The sequence below is a fragment of the Rhinoraja longicauda genome, chromosome 26, assembly GCF_053455715.1.
Source record: "Rhinoraja longicauda isolate Sanriku21f chromosome 26, sRhiLon1.1, whole genome shotgun sequence".
NCBI lineage: Eukaryota > Metazoa > Chordata > Chondrichthyes > Rajiformes > Arhynchobatidae > Rhinoraja > Rhinoraja longicauda.
In genome coordinates this window covers 29,555,264-29,571,473 of record NC_135978.1, presented here as the reverse complement: position 1 = coordinate 29,571,473, position 16,210 = coordinate 29,555,264, and the positions used below count along the sequence as shown (strand labels likewise).

At 41.3% G+C, this 16,210-nt stretch overlaps 1 protein-coding gene across 2 annotated transcripts in view; it reads right to left on the bottom strand.

Moving 5' to 3' along the window:
• Positions 1-8,424, bottom strand: part of pafah1b1a (platelet-activating factor acetylhydrolase 1b, regulatory subunit 1a) — a 105,695-nt gene extending 97,271 nt beyond the window's left edge. The window contains exon 1 of one of the 2 annotated variants that reach the window (XM_078422572.1): positions 8,290-8,424. The gene's annotated coding sequence lies outside the window, so the exon portion shown is untranslated. Of the gene's footprint in view, positions 1-7,899; positions 8,132-8,289 lie in introns of those variants that run through there. The other variant, XM_078422573.1, reaches the window with a different exon arrangement.
• Between the last annotated feature and the right edge of the window lie 7,786 nt (positions 8,425-16,210).

Here is a 16,210-nt window from a genome sequence, read left to right as displayed (position 1 = left end):
TAGGACAAAGCCTGGCAAGGCGAGTCACTGCGTGAGTATTTTGCACACATTCTCCTTGTTCACCAAGGAGGAGGACATGGAGAATCATGAGAAATTATAATATGCTAGGGTAGTTTGAGACCAAGGTGGTGGGGAGTGTTGGGGCTCAAAGAATATCAAGGTAGATAAATCCCAGGGCCTGATGAGATCTATTCTAACCTAATTTATTAGGTTAATTCCCGGAATGGCGGGACTGTCATATGTTGAAAGACTGGAGTGACTAGGTTTGTATACACTGGAATTTAGAAGGATGAGAGGGGATCTTATCGAAACGTATAAAATTATTAAGGGGTTGGACACGTTAGAGGCAGGAAACATGTTCCCAATGTTGGGGGAGCCCAGAACCAGGGGCCACAGTTTAAGAATAAGGGGTAGGCCATTTAGAACAGAGATGAGGAAAAACTTTTTTAGTCAAAGTTGTGAATCTGTGGAATTCTCTGCCTCAGAGGGCAGTGGAGGCCAATTCTCTGAATACATTCAAGAGAGAGCTAGATAGAGCTCTTAAGGATAGCGGAGTCAGGGGGTATGGGGAGAAGGCAGGAACGGGGTACTGATTGAGAATGATCAGCCATGATCACATTGAATGGCGGTGCTGGCTCGATGAGCCGAATGGCCTTCTCCTGCACCTATTTTCTATTGTCTATTCCATGTTACCGACAGGCATGAAAGAATATTGAAGGGGCGTATGACAACGGCTTTTATATCTTCTACAGACAAGGACCCAGAGCACAGCCTATGTTGTTCCTTTGTTTCAAAGGGAAATGGCAATAATCCAGGAAAGTATGGACTGCTGAGCCTCACATCAGTTTTAGGGAAGCTAATGGAGATCTTTTAAATAGAATTTACTTACATTTGGAAGAGAATGGGCTAATTAGGGACAGTCAGCATGGCTTTGTCTGCAGTAGGTCATGCAGTACATTCGATTGAGTTTTTTGAGGGGGTGACGAAGGTGATCGATGAGGGTAGGGCAACGGATGTTGTCTACACGGATTTTAGTAAGACATTTGGCAAGTATAAAAAAAAACTGCAAATTAGCTCTTGACAGACTGTCATACAATAGCGGTTGTGAGAAGGAATAGTAGCGGGCCATCTCCTCCCAAAGCTACCCCCATGAGCATGTTCCACCATCCAATAAATCATGACCGATCCTCATCCATCAGCTCTACTTGCAGCTCAAATCACCATATCCATTGATGTTCAAAAATATATTTTAAAAAATAATTTGGTAAATTAATGAATGGAAAAAATGCGCATTTTAAATGTTACGTCATGCTTTTGCCAGTTATTTTAAGGTAACAACTCCTTATTTCTTAATTTATCAATATCAGGCAAAATATGCAAACTAGAGGAAATGCATTGATCTTCTAGAATGATCTGCTTCAACAAACTGCTTGGAAATATGCCTGCTTTTCATACTCATGGCTGATCTACCTCTCCCTCCTAATCCCATTCTCCTGCCTTCAAAACACAACCCCTGGCACCTGTACAAATCAAGAATCTATCCATCTCTGGCTTAAAAATATCCAGTGGCAAAGAATTCCACAGATTCATCAGACTGATCAAAGAAATTTCTCCTCATCTCCTTCCTAAAGGAACGTATTTTAACCATAGCCTCTCTGAGGCCATGACCTCTCGTCCTAGACTATCCCACTCGTGGAAACATCCTCTCCACATCCACTCTATTCAAGCCTTTCACTGTTCGTGCTATCCATGCTAGTATATGCCCTTTGACACCATGGGCTCTCATCTTCCTTAGCAGCCTCACGTATGGCAGCTTATAAAAGGCTTTTTGAAAATCTTGGTAAACAACATCTATCCTTTGTCCTGCGTTACTTCTACAAAGAATTCCATTAGATTCATCAGGCAAGATCTCCCCTTCACAAAACCACACTGACCAGCCTATTTTATCATGAGCTTCTAAGTACTCCGTAACCTCATCCTTTATAATGAACTCCAAAATCTGACCAACCACCAGTCAGACTAACCGGCTGATAGTTCCCACGATTCTGTTTTGCTCCTTTCTTGTGCAACGGGGTAATATAGACAATTGTCCATCCGGTCCAGGTGACTTATCCACTTTCAGCTTCCCAAGCACCTTTTCCTTAGTGATAGCCACTCCACTAACTTCCATCCCCTGATTCTCTTGAATTTCAGGCACTCTGCAGGTGTCTTCCACTGTGAAGACAGATGCAAAAGGTTATTCCTCTGCCATTTCTTTATTCCCCATTATCACTTCTACATTATTTTCCAGTGGTCCAACATCCACTCTTACCTCTTTCTTACTCTTTATATAACTGAAGAAACTCTTGCAATCCTCTGATATTATTAGCTGGCTTGCCTTCATATTTCATCTTTCCTCCCCGTATTGCCTTTTTAGTTATCTTCCGTTGTTCTTTAAAAGCTTCCCAATCCTCTGGCTTCCCACTAATCTTTGCAATGTTATATGCCTTCTCTTTTAGTTTTATACTGTCCTTGACGTTCCATGTCAGCCACGGTCATCTCATTCTCCCCCGAGAATCTTTCTTCCTTTTTGGAATGAAAATACCCTGCATTTAATACTGATTTAATAACATGAGTTAACATAATCGAAGCCACAAAGACCTGGAGTAACTCAGCAGGTCAGGCAGCATCTCTGGAGAACATGATAGGTGTTGTTTTGGGTCTCTAGAGACTGTCTGACATGCTGAGTTACTTCAGCACTTTGGCTTTTTTCTTTGCAAATCTGCATCTGCAGTACCTTGTCTTAACATAAGCTAAGTAGCATCTCATCAAGCGTTCTTCAATGGACATGGTAAGTTTCTGAACTAGTAAATAGAGGCTTGAACTACTGATTTGAGGCTGAAACACCACAGAAGCTGGGGTATTTAAATTCAAGTCATTCAACGAACCCAGAATCAAGCTGTAGCAGCAGTGACCAAGAAAATTACGACTGTTTAATGTCCATCAAGAAAGTTTGCAAATCTTACTGAAAGTTCCTTAACTGGTGGAGTTGATCACTTTTTAATTACTTTTTAAAATGATCTGGTGCTGGTTTTACATTAACTTTATTTCACCCAATTATGTTTCAGAACATATCAAATCAAAACAAAGGATCATTATATCCTGCTTTCATTTCAAAGATTTGATGAGCTTGTCATTCCTTACTATTAGAATACATTAATTATAGGTGACCCTTTGGAATGCAAGTTTACAATAATATTAACAATTCCTGATTAAGCTCCAATGAACCCGTATTAACTATTAACATAATTCCAATGTGGTTTATTTGTAGCTTACATACATAGTCAAAATTTCAAAGATGTCCTGAATTTCAATTGCAAATAGAATGTTAGGAAACATTTTGACTTCAGATAACAAAACCTGCCTACATAAATCTGAATTGAGAAACCTGTAATAAAGGGACACCAATGAGCCGAAGGCAAAGTATTTCATATTCACAATCAAAAACTGTAGCAAGGAGGATCCACATCCATTCCTACACAATTCACCAAAAGCCACTGCACCAGGGACTGCTTGATTACAATCTTGAATTAGAGCTTTTGCCAAGCTTTTAATCCTGGAATCAGGGAACCAAATATGTGCTCCCAGAATGTGCCATTTCAGAGAAATTTTGAGCCACAGGCTGCGAACCACCTTGGATCCGAAGGTAATGAAAAGTCTGAGCACAGAATCACAACATCCAATATTGAAACAGTTTTTGAAGTGGATCCTTTTTATGCATTTTCTAAGAAAGGGAAAACAGGAAAGGCCAGGGAGGGCACTCTTTAAAGACAATTTTGCCCCCATGTTAATAAATAGCAAAAGCACAGAAGCATTGAAAACAAAATATTTCTAACATGAAATTGAAGACATGCCAAAGATGGGTGATGAAAACAAAGATGAAAAAAAAGTTTGTTTTGACGATTGTAGTGCTGAATAAAATTCCAGGAATATGCACAAATGCATGAAAACAATACGTTTAATAAACAGTCTTGTGAATTAAGCATACAATACTTCAATGCTTTCAGTTTGTTAAATCAGTCAAATTCCCTGCTGCCAGTTTAAATATAATGCTGCAGCATAAACTAATTATCAGACAGATGTTAATTTCCAGCCCTCGTCTATCCCTGCGCTAAGTAAGCTTCATATGTTTAGTAAATATACCCATTTCTCCTATAGCAATTTTACTGTTCACTGCCATTAATATTCAGTATATTAACAAATTGTCCATTCTGAATAAATTATTCTGTACTGAATCATGAAATCAATGGCCCATTCACAGTCAGATGTATAGCTAGAAAAGCAGAGGTACAGGAATAGGCTCTTCGGCCCTGCAAGCATACTTTGCCATTCAATTTATGCATGCCTGGTCAGCATCTTAAATTCATTTACCATCTATGTTCCAATCCATTGAAACCAGGATGAATAAAAAACAATGTTTATCAGCTGAACAAAGACTAATTCTGCATGAAAAAAATAAAGACACATGACTGATTTCAGTACTCCTCTGTGGAAATATCTATTTTTTAAAATAAATATTTCCAATGGAGTACGTGGGCTGCAGAAACATTACAGACATACTGGGGGCTAATGTTTGCCCTCCACAAAAACGTAGCTCCCTCGCTTTTTGTAATACACTAAAATTGAGTATTAAAGTTCTCTATTCAAATAGTTCGGGCAAATAAGATACAAATTTGGCTGGTTTCAATTGATAGAAAGTGTACAATCCTAACTTTCAAACTCAACAAATAGAAATACAGCAAGTTTATCATTATGTTGTGGTAAATGCTCCTCATCTGCCGAGCGGTTCCAGTATTTTGTTTTGATTTCAGATGAGCATCTGCAGATTTCTGACTTTCTTCCACAACAGCTGACTGTAACTTCTAAGTGTGAATGTAAAGCAATTAATTATATTTTGATTAGAAATATCACCAAATTAAATTTACTTTCTTTCGGCTAAAAAAACCCCCAATGGTCATTGACCAAACGGCATTTTCCAAGATGCTAACAGTACGAGAAATCAGAATTTTACTTACTAACTTAAGGAGACCTGCATCCTAACCATCTGAAGATTACTTAGCGTAATAAATCCCCATATGTATGACCTAACTGTATGTGCTCCTGTATATCCAGTAGGTGGACTGGACTTTTTTGTAAAAGGCACCAAAATATGGCGACGGCTACAAGAATTTCACTGGGCAGTGTATACTTTAACATTAAGGACCATCGAACTAATTAATATTTTAATTTTTTGAAGCTCAGAGTTAGATTCTGGTATTATTCATATCACATTTTAGTTTAGTTTTGAGATATAGCGTGAAAACAGGCCATTCGTCCCACGAGTCCAGTTTCAAATCCCACACATAAGGGGCAATGTAAAGAAGCCAATTAACCTACAAACCTGCATATCTTTTGAATTGGGAGGAAACCAGAGTACACGGAAAAAAACATGTAGAGACAGTCTGCAAAAAAAGGACATTTTAAAATGAACTAAAAGTACTAAAAAGTTTCTTCTGCAGAAAGGTTGGATAACGTTCTGATCAAACTTTGGTCAAATAAAGCAGTCAAAAATTCACAGTCATTTCCAGTTACAACTGTGGAAACCAACCTTTAGAGTCAAACTTAAAGAAAAATATGAAGGATAATTTTTAAAATAAGGAAGCAAATTGAAAAACCCTTAAATCAAGCTTTTGGACTTAAGTCATTAAACAGAATTGGTACAATTAATAAGCAAAATACATTTTTGTTTTGAGATTTGTTTTTACCCAATTATCTTTCTCCACACAAAACTATTGAGAAGTTTCATCATGAACAAAATTCCATGTGCTGCATCAGCATTCATACAAACTAGGATCAGATTACAATTTAACCTCACTTACACCAAAATGTTTGATAGATGCAACTGAAATAATCACAAAATTCTCCAACATGTGGATAATTTCTTGCAACTTAAATATTATAAAAACATCAAACTTTCTTTATGCCATTCGAGGTATCCCTAATGGATCCCCAATATGAAGTTGTAATTATAATTGAGATGTAGTATTTAAAAAAATCATGCTCCATTCATAAAAATGATCTGCAATTGTTTATTTGGAGCAAATAATAGTTATATAGGAATAAATGACAAACGCAAAAAATGTTATTACTTACATGCACATTACATGCAAAAGGAAATCATATTGAAAAACAGAAGTGACAAAGTGACAATACATGCAACACTGAAAATATTGCTAATGAAGAATTTCAAAAATGCACTAGTGAAATTCTTCAAACCTCATAAAAACTAGGCACTTTGACATTTTAAATACCAAAAGAATCATTATCATGGTCCAAATACAGATAATCAATGCAAGGACTTTAAGAGCATAAATCCCCTCTGATCCCTTTCCCCCCCCCTGTACTGTGTTGGACGATAGTTCCCACGTGGAGAGGTTTGTACAATAGTGATAAATTCAGCTGCCTATGATTTAGCTAGATATGCAAATGACTTCTGTTTGAATCTTCAAAACCATGATTTAATACATATCACTATGGGATACATGTTTTACCTAAATTGCTTTTACACTTCATATTTTGTTGAGATTTTGATGAGATAGAAAAAGTAATGAACTCGAAATCTTACATGTCTGGGTACCATGATCATGTCAGAGAAACTTTTCAAATGCAAAATCTTTTGTGAACTACAAGTTGAGATGCAGTACAAGTATCTGAATATAGAATCATATATTTACCATATGAATCATATATTTACCATTCTTATTTTATCTCACTTTTTTGAGGCTCCTTTCAAAGCAATGTTATTTGGAGACACACAACTACCAATACAATTAACATTAAGAAATGACTGTCATTACAAATGTAGAAATTGGAGTAGGAAAAAAAATCAATTAAAATAAATTCTGATCAATAATAAAATCTGCCAAATCAATGTCCAAATTAAAGCCTGGATATCCTTCTTACCCACTGCTGAAATTGCTCAATAATTTATATTTTAAATTACATTCTCCATTTAAATATATTTTAAGGCAAGTCACGCGTTGGCTTCTCGACAGTCAAGTTAGCAAAATGCTAATAAAAAGTCAAATTGGTTATGGGACTAACAATAGGAACAGTGAAATACATCTGTTTGAAAACTGATGCTAGTCTCTCGCCACTATGATGCAAAACAAATGATCACATTTACAAGGACTAAAATAACATGCACTTGCTCTGACTAGGTGTTATTTTGTTACAAAATTGCATATAATATCAAACATTAAATGGAAAATTTGCTTTCGAATTTTTGAGCAAAATCAGAATTCAAAATCAAATCACTATCAGATTTTAAATGATATTAAATCGTATATTTGAACACAGGAATGGGCATATCCGTCAAGAGCTTTCTGCAAAACTAGCAGGGCTGATAAAGGAAAAAATGGTTTAACAATGTCGTGAGATGTTAATCCTGCATCACCAAAAAGCAAGATGCATGTGGCTTATGGCACTGCATCGACCATGAAAATATGTCAACCAAACCATTGAAAAAACGGGTCATGAGATATTGCATCAGGTTTCGCAGAACATAAAGCTCCAAAGCAACAAAAACTTAAATGCTCAGCATTTATATACCTGAATATATCGGTAATAATTGGATTTGGGCGTCTCACAAGTCAAGATCCACCCTGCGGTAAAAAAAATCTTGTTCCTCCTCACTCCACCCAAACTCATCAGTACTGCTCATGACCTGCAACCTTGCCCATCCATTCTATTACGCACAGTTTTATTTCGATATAAAGTAGAAATGAATGGATTAGATTTGATACGCCTCGTACCCGGGCGTCTGCCACACTAATAGAGTGAGGGGGGGGGGGGGGGGGGGAGAGAGAGAAAAATACCAACCTGCGTTTTTCGTACATAGAAAGGAATTGGGTCAAACTCTGAGCGGAAAAAAATAATGAACAAATAAAAAAAATGGATGTCCGTTTCTTGAAAGGCCACGTCGGCGACTTTGCGATGATTTCCAAGAGGCTGCGTGTGAAAAGTAGCCAAAGGTCGAAGAATAAAAAGGCATCGGTAACGACAGAGCCGGATCATTTGAAGGTTTTACCAACGGCCGGACGCCATTTTATTACCACACAGTAAGGCAGCAGCAGCAGCCACATAATCTGAGAGGAAGCCCTCCCCGTCTCCCTCCCTCCCACCCACCCATCGCCGGCTTTTTCTCTCCCCACCCGGCGCCGCGTTTGTTTAAACCGGCTTCCTGGCCATTACAAAACCGCATCAACTCACCCTGAAGAGAGTTGGCTTCGAGGCGGAGGGCTTATAGCGACCATTCAGACGAGAATCCAGAGGTTTTTCACGGCTGTCAAACACGGCTGCAGCCTCACTCCCCCCCCTCCCACCTTCGCTCAAACTGTTTTTTTCTCTCTCTCCCTCCCACCCTCCCTCCCTCTACGATAGCGTGCGAAGTTTGCGCAGAGCGGGCTGCGCACATTAATCGGGCCGTTTCTTTCGTCTCTCAGGGTTGCGTCCTCCTCCTCCCTCCCGCCCCCTCTGCCAAGTGACAGCAGCGCCGCTCCGCGCCTGCGCACCGCTACCCCTCCTCGAACCGGCGCCCAGAATCAGCCGACACCCCCCTCTCCGCGCCTGCGCACTATCACCCTTCCCCAGAATCAGCCGACACCCTCTCCCCTCCACTCTGCGCCTGCGCGCTGCCACCCTTCACAGTATCAACCGACACCTCCCCACCCCCCCCACTCTGCGCCTGCGCATTACCAGCCCTCCTGGAACGGGCGCCCAGACGCCGGCGACTCCCCCTTCCCCTCCCCCTCCCCTCGTCTCACGCTGGCTGCCACGCACCGGCGCGAAGCCGAGGACTTGCCAAAGCGCGCCCGCGGCCCCGCGACAGTTGGAGCGCATGCGCCTTCCGCTGGCGCCCGCGTGAACCCGCCTTGGACGGCGGGGTCGCGCACGCCTGCGCAGTAGCGCTGCCAGGACGTTGATGAACTTTAGAAAACACACTTTAGAGCCAATTTGAGAGGTGTGAGCACGGTTGCCATCAGAATCGTATTTATGGCCTTTATATCTTCGTGAAATGCTTTATTTCTTGCATAATGAAGATTATTATTGAGGGTTTAAATGTTATTTAACACCTCATTCCTCATTCTCTACCAGGCGCCAGTTCTCAGATACCTCCTCAGACTTACCCCTTGACCATGACCACACAGATGAACACCATACCATCAGCACCCATTACAAGAAAGGTGATATAAGTAACCCCTGACACAATAGGCCAGTTTCGTTGACATCAATTCCATGTAAGATTTTGGAACATATCCTGCATCATCATATCATGAATCATTTTGAACAATATCGCATCTTAATCGACGTGCAACACGGTTTCTGCAAGGGACGTTCCTGTGACACTCAATTATCTGCTCTTGTTGACGACCTTGCAAAGATTTTGGATGATAAAGGCCAGGCGGATCTGATTATCATGGACTTCAATAAGGCGTGCCCCACCTACGTCTTTTGATGAAACTTCGCCACGTGGGAATTAGAAACAACGCATTGAAGTGGATTGAGTCTTTCCTTATAAACCGTCACCTACAGGTTGTGTTGGAGTGTGTTTCTTCCAACAAAGCTAAAGTCTCATCTGGGGTTCCCCAGGGTACAGTCCTGGGACCCCTACTATTTTTGGCATAAGTCAATGATCTGCCTTCAAAGGTCCACTGAAAGGTTAGACACTATGGATGCAATCTATGGAGGATTCGGAGAGACTCCAACAAGACCGTGATTTTTTAATCAAATGGGAAGGAGATTGGCAGATGTCTTTCAATTCTTCTAAGTGCTTCAGTATGAGAGTCACCCACAGGAGGAATCCGGTTACCATGAAGTACAAGATGGGGCACTCCACCCTGAAAGAGGGGAAACATCATCCCGACCTGGGAGTGGAACTTAGCAGTGATTTGAAATAGTCTACTCACTTCAACCAAACAACCACCAAGACTAACAGAATGCTGGGATTACTGAAGAGAAATATTTACTATTGTAACAACAGAACCAAGTCTATAGCCTACAAGACTCTGATAAGACCCAAACTTGAGTATTGCTCTGCGGTCTGGGATCCACAACACAAAACAGACGAGGACATGTTAGAAAGAAATCAAAATAGAGCTGCAAGATTCACTATTGGTGATTACAGTAGGGAGTCCAGTATCACTAAAATCCTTGCTGAGCTAGAGAGGGAAACTCTTCAAGACCATGGGACCAAATTACACCTGACGACCATCTATAAAGAAACGCACGGGTTTATTCCAAGCAACATTAAGAGTCATCTTCAATCTGCAAATTCATCCAGACAACCAAAGACCAGGCAATCGGGGGTTTTCAAATACAACATCATCCCAACAAGTAAAGACTGTTATAGGTATTCACTGTACCCAAAGACAATTCGTGAACGGAATCATCTCCACCATGACATTCGCACCGCACCCGACAATAAGACCTTCAAGACCAAGTTGGAAACAATCGGTATTAAGACGTTGACCTTTAAGGACCACTTTCATATTTAATTGCGACTTGGCACATGACTCTCCTAACGTATAAGACAACCAGTGATGGTGATTATACGTCAAGATACAGATACAGATATAGACTGTGATCGATATCATCAACTCTGGCTCTCTCCCCTCCACAGCCACCAACCGTATAGTTCCCCAGCCCAGTAATGCCCACATCTATCTCTCGGAATCTGAGGGGTAACTTTTCCACGCAAAGGGTGGTGGGTGTATGGAACAAACTGCCAGATGAGATGGTTGAGGCTGGGACTATCTCAACGTTTAAGAAACAGACAGGTACATGGATAATCTGTAGAAGGGTCTCGACCCGAAACGTCACCCATTCCTTCTCTCCCGAGATGCTGCCTGACCCGCTGAGTTACTCCAGCATTTTGTGTCTATCTTTGGTACATGGATAGGACAGGTTTGGAGGGATATGGACCAAGTGCAGGCAGATGGAACTAGTGTAGCTGGGACATATTGGCCAGTGTGGACAAGTTGGGCCAAAGGGCCTGTTTCCACACTGTATTACTCTATGAATCTATTTCTGTGCTATTGAGTGATTACTTCTCATCTGTATTCATCAGGTAGAAAAATGTGGAATGTGTAGAAAGACACTGCAGATTCTGGTTTACACCAGAGATAGACACATAATGCTGGAGTAACTCAGCGGGACAGGCAGCATCTCTGGAGAGAAGGAATGGGTGACATTTCGGGCCGAGACCCTTCTTCAGACTCTGGCAGTTTATAAAATTTAATGATACCAATTTGGCAGTGGAGACACACTGATTTTGTCTGGATCAGGGAGGGGAAGTATAAGAAAATAACTGCAGATGCTGGTACAAATCGATTTATTCACAAAATGCTGGAGTAACTCAGCAGGTCAGGCAGCATCTCGGGAGAGAAGGAATGGGTGACGTTTCGGGTCGAGACCCTTCTTCAGACTGATGTCGGGGGTGGGACAAAGGAAGGATATAGGTGGAGACAGGAAGATAGAGGGAGATCTGGGAAGGAGGAGGGGAAGGGAGGGACAGAGGAGCTATCTGAAGTTGGAGAAGTCAACGTTCATACCACCGGGCCGCAAACTGCCCAGGCGAAATATGAGGTGCTGCTCCTCCAATTTCCGGCGGGCCTCACTATGGCACTGGAGGAGGCCCATGACAGAGAGGTCAGACTGGGAATGGGAGGGGGAGTTGAAGTGCTGGGCCACCGGGAGATCAGTGGCGTTAATGCGGACCGAGCGCAGGTGTTCAGCGAAGCGATCGCCGAGCCTGCGCTTGGTTTCGCCGATATAGATGAGTTGACATCTATGTATTTGGAAGTATTTGGAAATATTGATGCATATTAGGGCAGATAAATCTCCAGGGTTTGATGGGATCTATCCCAGGATGCTATTGAAATCAAAGGCAGAGATTGATGGGGGTCTGCATCTTTGTTCGCCATATTTGATATTGGATACAACATGCCCAGATAGAAGATGAGGTCTTGTTCGTCGAGCTTGCTGAGGCCTAGTTGTAACATCTTAGCTGCATCATTGTCATTTTGTCTCACCCTATTGGAGATATTTCTGATTTTGTTCTGATGAAAGGCCTTCCAGCAGAAATGTTAATCCATGTTTCATTTTCCACAGATACTACTTCAACTCTCTGCCATTTTATTTATTCCCTTTTCGATAAATAATACTGTACTTTTTCGTAATTTCTTTCTGTGCCTCCATACTACCTGTACTGCAACGACAGCATAGCCTTGAATTATTATCCATCCCATTGGGCTATCTTTGATCGCACTTTACTGGCTTTATCTTGCACTAAATGTTATTGCCTTATCATGTATCTGTGCACTGTGATTGCCCGACCCGAAACGTCACCCATTCCTTCTCTCCTGAGATGCTGCCTGACCCGCTGAGTTACTCCAGCATTTTGTGATACATTCGATTTGTACCAGCATCTGCAGTTATTTTCCTACACAATTGTTCTTAGAAATATGGTTTAGAGTATTATTTCACTGATTGAAACAATGCAATATAAGGGGAAAAGAACCATGTGAACAAGTTCAGAGGAAATAATGAGTGGTTTCAGCAATATATATGGGAGCAAGTTTGCAGATGATACAAAAGTGGCTGGTTTTGCAGATAGTGAAGATGGTTGTGAAAAATTGCAACAGGATATTGATCAATCTTGATCTTGATCAATTGGCCAAGTGAGCTGAGGAATGGTTGATGGAATTTAATGCAGAAAAATGTGAGGTGCTACACTTTGGGAAGTCTAATATGGGCAAGACCTACACAGCGAAAGGTAGGGCTCTGGGGAGTGTTGTAGAGCAGAGGATCTAGGAGTGCAGGTGTATAGTTCCCAGAAGGTTGAGTCGCAGGTAGATTGCGTGGTCAAAAAGGCTTTTGGCACATTGACCTTCATCAGCCAGAGTATTGAGTATAGAAGTTGGGAGGTCATGTTGCAGTTGTATAAGACGTTGGTGAAGCTTCATTTAGAGTATTGTGTTCAGTTCTGGGCACCGTGTTATAGGAAATATGTTGTCAAGCTGGAACGGGTACAGAGAAGATTTACGAGAATGAGAGGGTCTGAGCTATAGGCAGCGGTTGTGTAGGCTGGGACTCTATTCCTTGGAGCGCAGGAGGATGAAAGGTGATCTTATAGAGGTGTATAAGATCATGAGAGGAATAAATCAGGTAGATGCACAGAGTGGGTGAATCGAGAACCAGAGGACATAGGTTTAAGGTGAAGGAGTAAAGATTTAATAGGAACCTGAGGGGTAACATTTTTGACACAAAGGGTGGTGGATGTATGGAACAAGCTGCCAGAGGAGGTAGTTGAGGCAGGGACTATCACAACATTTAAGAAACAGTTAGACAGGTACATGGATAGGACAGGTTGGGAGGGATATGGACCAAATGCTGGCAGGTGGGACTAGTGGAGCTGGGACATGTTGGCCGGTGTGGGCAAGTTGGGCCGAAGGGCCTGTTTCTACACCATATCACCCCTTGACTCTATGACTAACTTTGGTCATGGAACTTTGGGAATGCTGACTAACCTAGTGATTTTTTGAAAAGTTTCCTTTGACAAAAAATCTATATTTTACCTTTTATGTGGATTTCTTTCTGGCATGAGCCCTAGAATATATTAAAGGGACAATACTGTTCATCTGATAGTATTTCTTTTGTTTTAACTGGTCAACTAATTGGCAAAAGAATTGGCATGATTCTGTCCTCAACTGATGTAAACAGATTTTGTAAAGCACATTTATGAATATTTGGGTTGGCAAATGTTATAGGTTTAGAAATAGGGAATGGTTGGCTCAGGTGTGGTGTCTGAAACCTGTTTTAATTCATTTGTACTGCCTCTTATCCAGCAGTTCAGAATAAAGAAGAATGCTTAGTCATTATCAAAGGCGATAAGGTTTCTTGAGCCAACTCACATGTATGTGTGTGTATTTGTTCACTGACAGATGTTTTGTGTGCATGTCCGTATATGTGCGCATGTAAATGCTTCAGAGTTTCAAATTGTCTTGGCCTCTACAGCCACTGGACTAAGGCATTGATTTATCAAGCCCAAGAGGGTCATCCTATGTTAAAAGGCATCTTACACTCCTGAATATGAAATGTGAGATCTAGAACATCAGGTTCTAGAACATGGAGAACAGCAGCAGCAGCAGACCTCAACAGGACTCTGTTCTCAATGGTCTGGGAATTCAAATACTTTGACTTTGGCATTACTGTCTTGAGTGAAGTTTGTTAGGCATGAGAAAGCCAGTTGGAAGAAAACACATTCTGGGAGAATTACTGGAACGGAAGTGCTATCTTTATGTAGTCTCCACCCTGTGTCTCTAAACTTGTGACAACAGTCTGGTCAAGGGACGTTTTACATTATGCCATTGTCTACGCAAGAGACCACAAGAATATCGACATTCCCTGCAGTGTGACAGGTACAGATAACTGTGGCTCTGATCTTTGCTCACTTTACTGTGTTATATCCATCAGTCTGTGCCCAAAATAGTGGTGGCATCAGAAATAATGATGTAGGAAAATTAATGTCAAAGGTTAGTGGATTACCACCTACTACCCTCTTTCAGCTGAAGAATTAGTTTGCTTCTCCATTTTAAGTCACATTTCTCTGGAGTAGCTCTGAAAATAGCAATGTGGATGGAGGACATCTTAGGGGACTGAATGAAGGTGTTCTGCAGACATCTCGTCTGTTTTTGTTTTTTCCAATGTAGGAACCACATGATATACACCAATTGTAATACAATAAATTGAAAGAACTGCAAATATTTTGCAGTATTTGTGAGGTCTGTTTACATGTGAGATCTAGGCCAAACTCTTTTTATTTCAGATTTCTAAAATCTGTTTTCTTTTTGCTTTCAAGAAGTAATGTATAGATTTTTATGGATTTTTTGTTAATAACATTTTCATCAACATGGTTTGGATGAAGTGTGACAGATTAAACACTGAATAGAAAAAAAATCACACTTATCTCACATGTTACACAGACAAGGAAAGTGAGAGAAAGAAAATATCTGATGAATAGCCACATCTTTATTTCGTAAACGATTATTTAATGCCTCATTCTGGACATGGCTACGTGTAGAATTATTTTTCGGCATAGTTATGTTCGTAACTGTCCTTCCTATATATAGTTATGCTATAGTTATAGGGTAAAGTGATTCCAGAACAAGCCATTCTCTGTAAGAAAGGGGAACAAAATCATATCTACATCTCTATTTGTGAGAAAAGCAGGGAGAAAAATCCGTGGAGATTTTTATGGTATGACGATTTACCAAATCTAGATGCCACTTAACGTTTCCTTAAGTAAAAAGCAAACTGTCAGGAGGAACTTAACGGGGCAGACAGCATCTGTGGAGGGGAAAAAGGACAGACCTGAAACGTGGTCTGTCCATTTCCTTCCATATCTGTTGTCTGACCTGCTGAGATCAGCCAGCAGACACAAAGTGCTGGAGTAACTTAGCATCTCTGTCTGGAGAGAAGGGAATGGGTGACGTTTGGGGTCGAGACCCTTCTTCATCCAGCAGTAAAAAAAAGTGCTGGAGTAACTCAGCATCTCTGGAGAGACGGGAATGGGGTGACGTTTGGTTTGGGGTCGAGACCCTTCTCATCCAGCAGACACAAAGTGCTGGAGTAACTTAGCATCTCTATCTGGAGAGAAGGGAATGGGGTGACGTTTGGTTTGGGGTCGAGACCCTTCTTCATCCAGCAGACACAAAGTGCTGGAGTAACTAAGCATCTCTGGAGCGAAGGGAATGGGTGACGTTTGGGATCGAGACCCTTCTTCATCCAGCAGACACAAAGTGCTGGAGTAACTTAGCATCTCTGGAGAGAAGGGAATGGGTGACGTTTGGGGTCGTGGCCCTTCTTCATCCAGCAGTAAAAAAAAGTGCTGGAGTAACTCAGCATCTCTGGAGAGAAGGGAATGGGGTGACGTTTGGTTTGGGGGTCGAGACCCTTCTTCATCCAGCAGACACTGGAGTAACTTAGCATCTCTGGAGAGAAGGGAATGGGTGACATTTGGGGTCGAGACCCTTCTTCATCCAACAGTTTTAAAAAAGTGCTGGAGTAACTTAGCATCTTAGAGTGACGTTTGGGGTCGAGACCCTTCTTCATCCAGCAGACACAAAGTGCT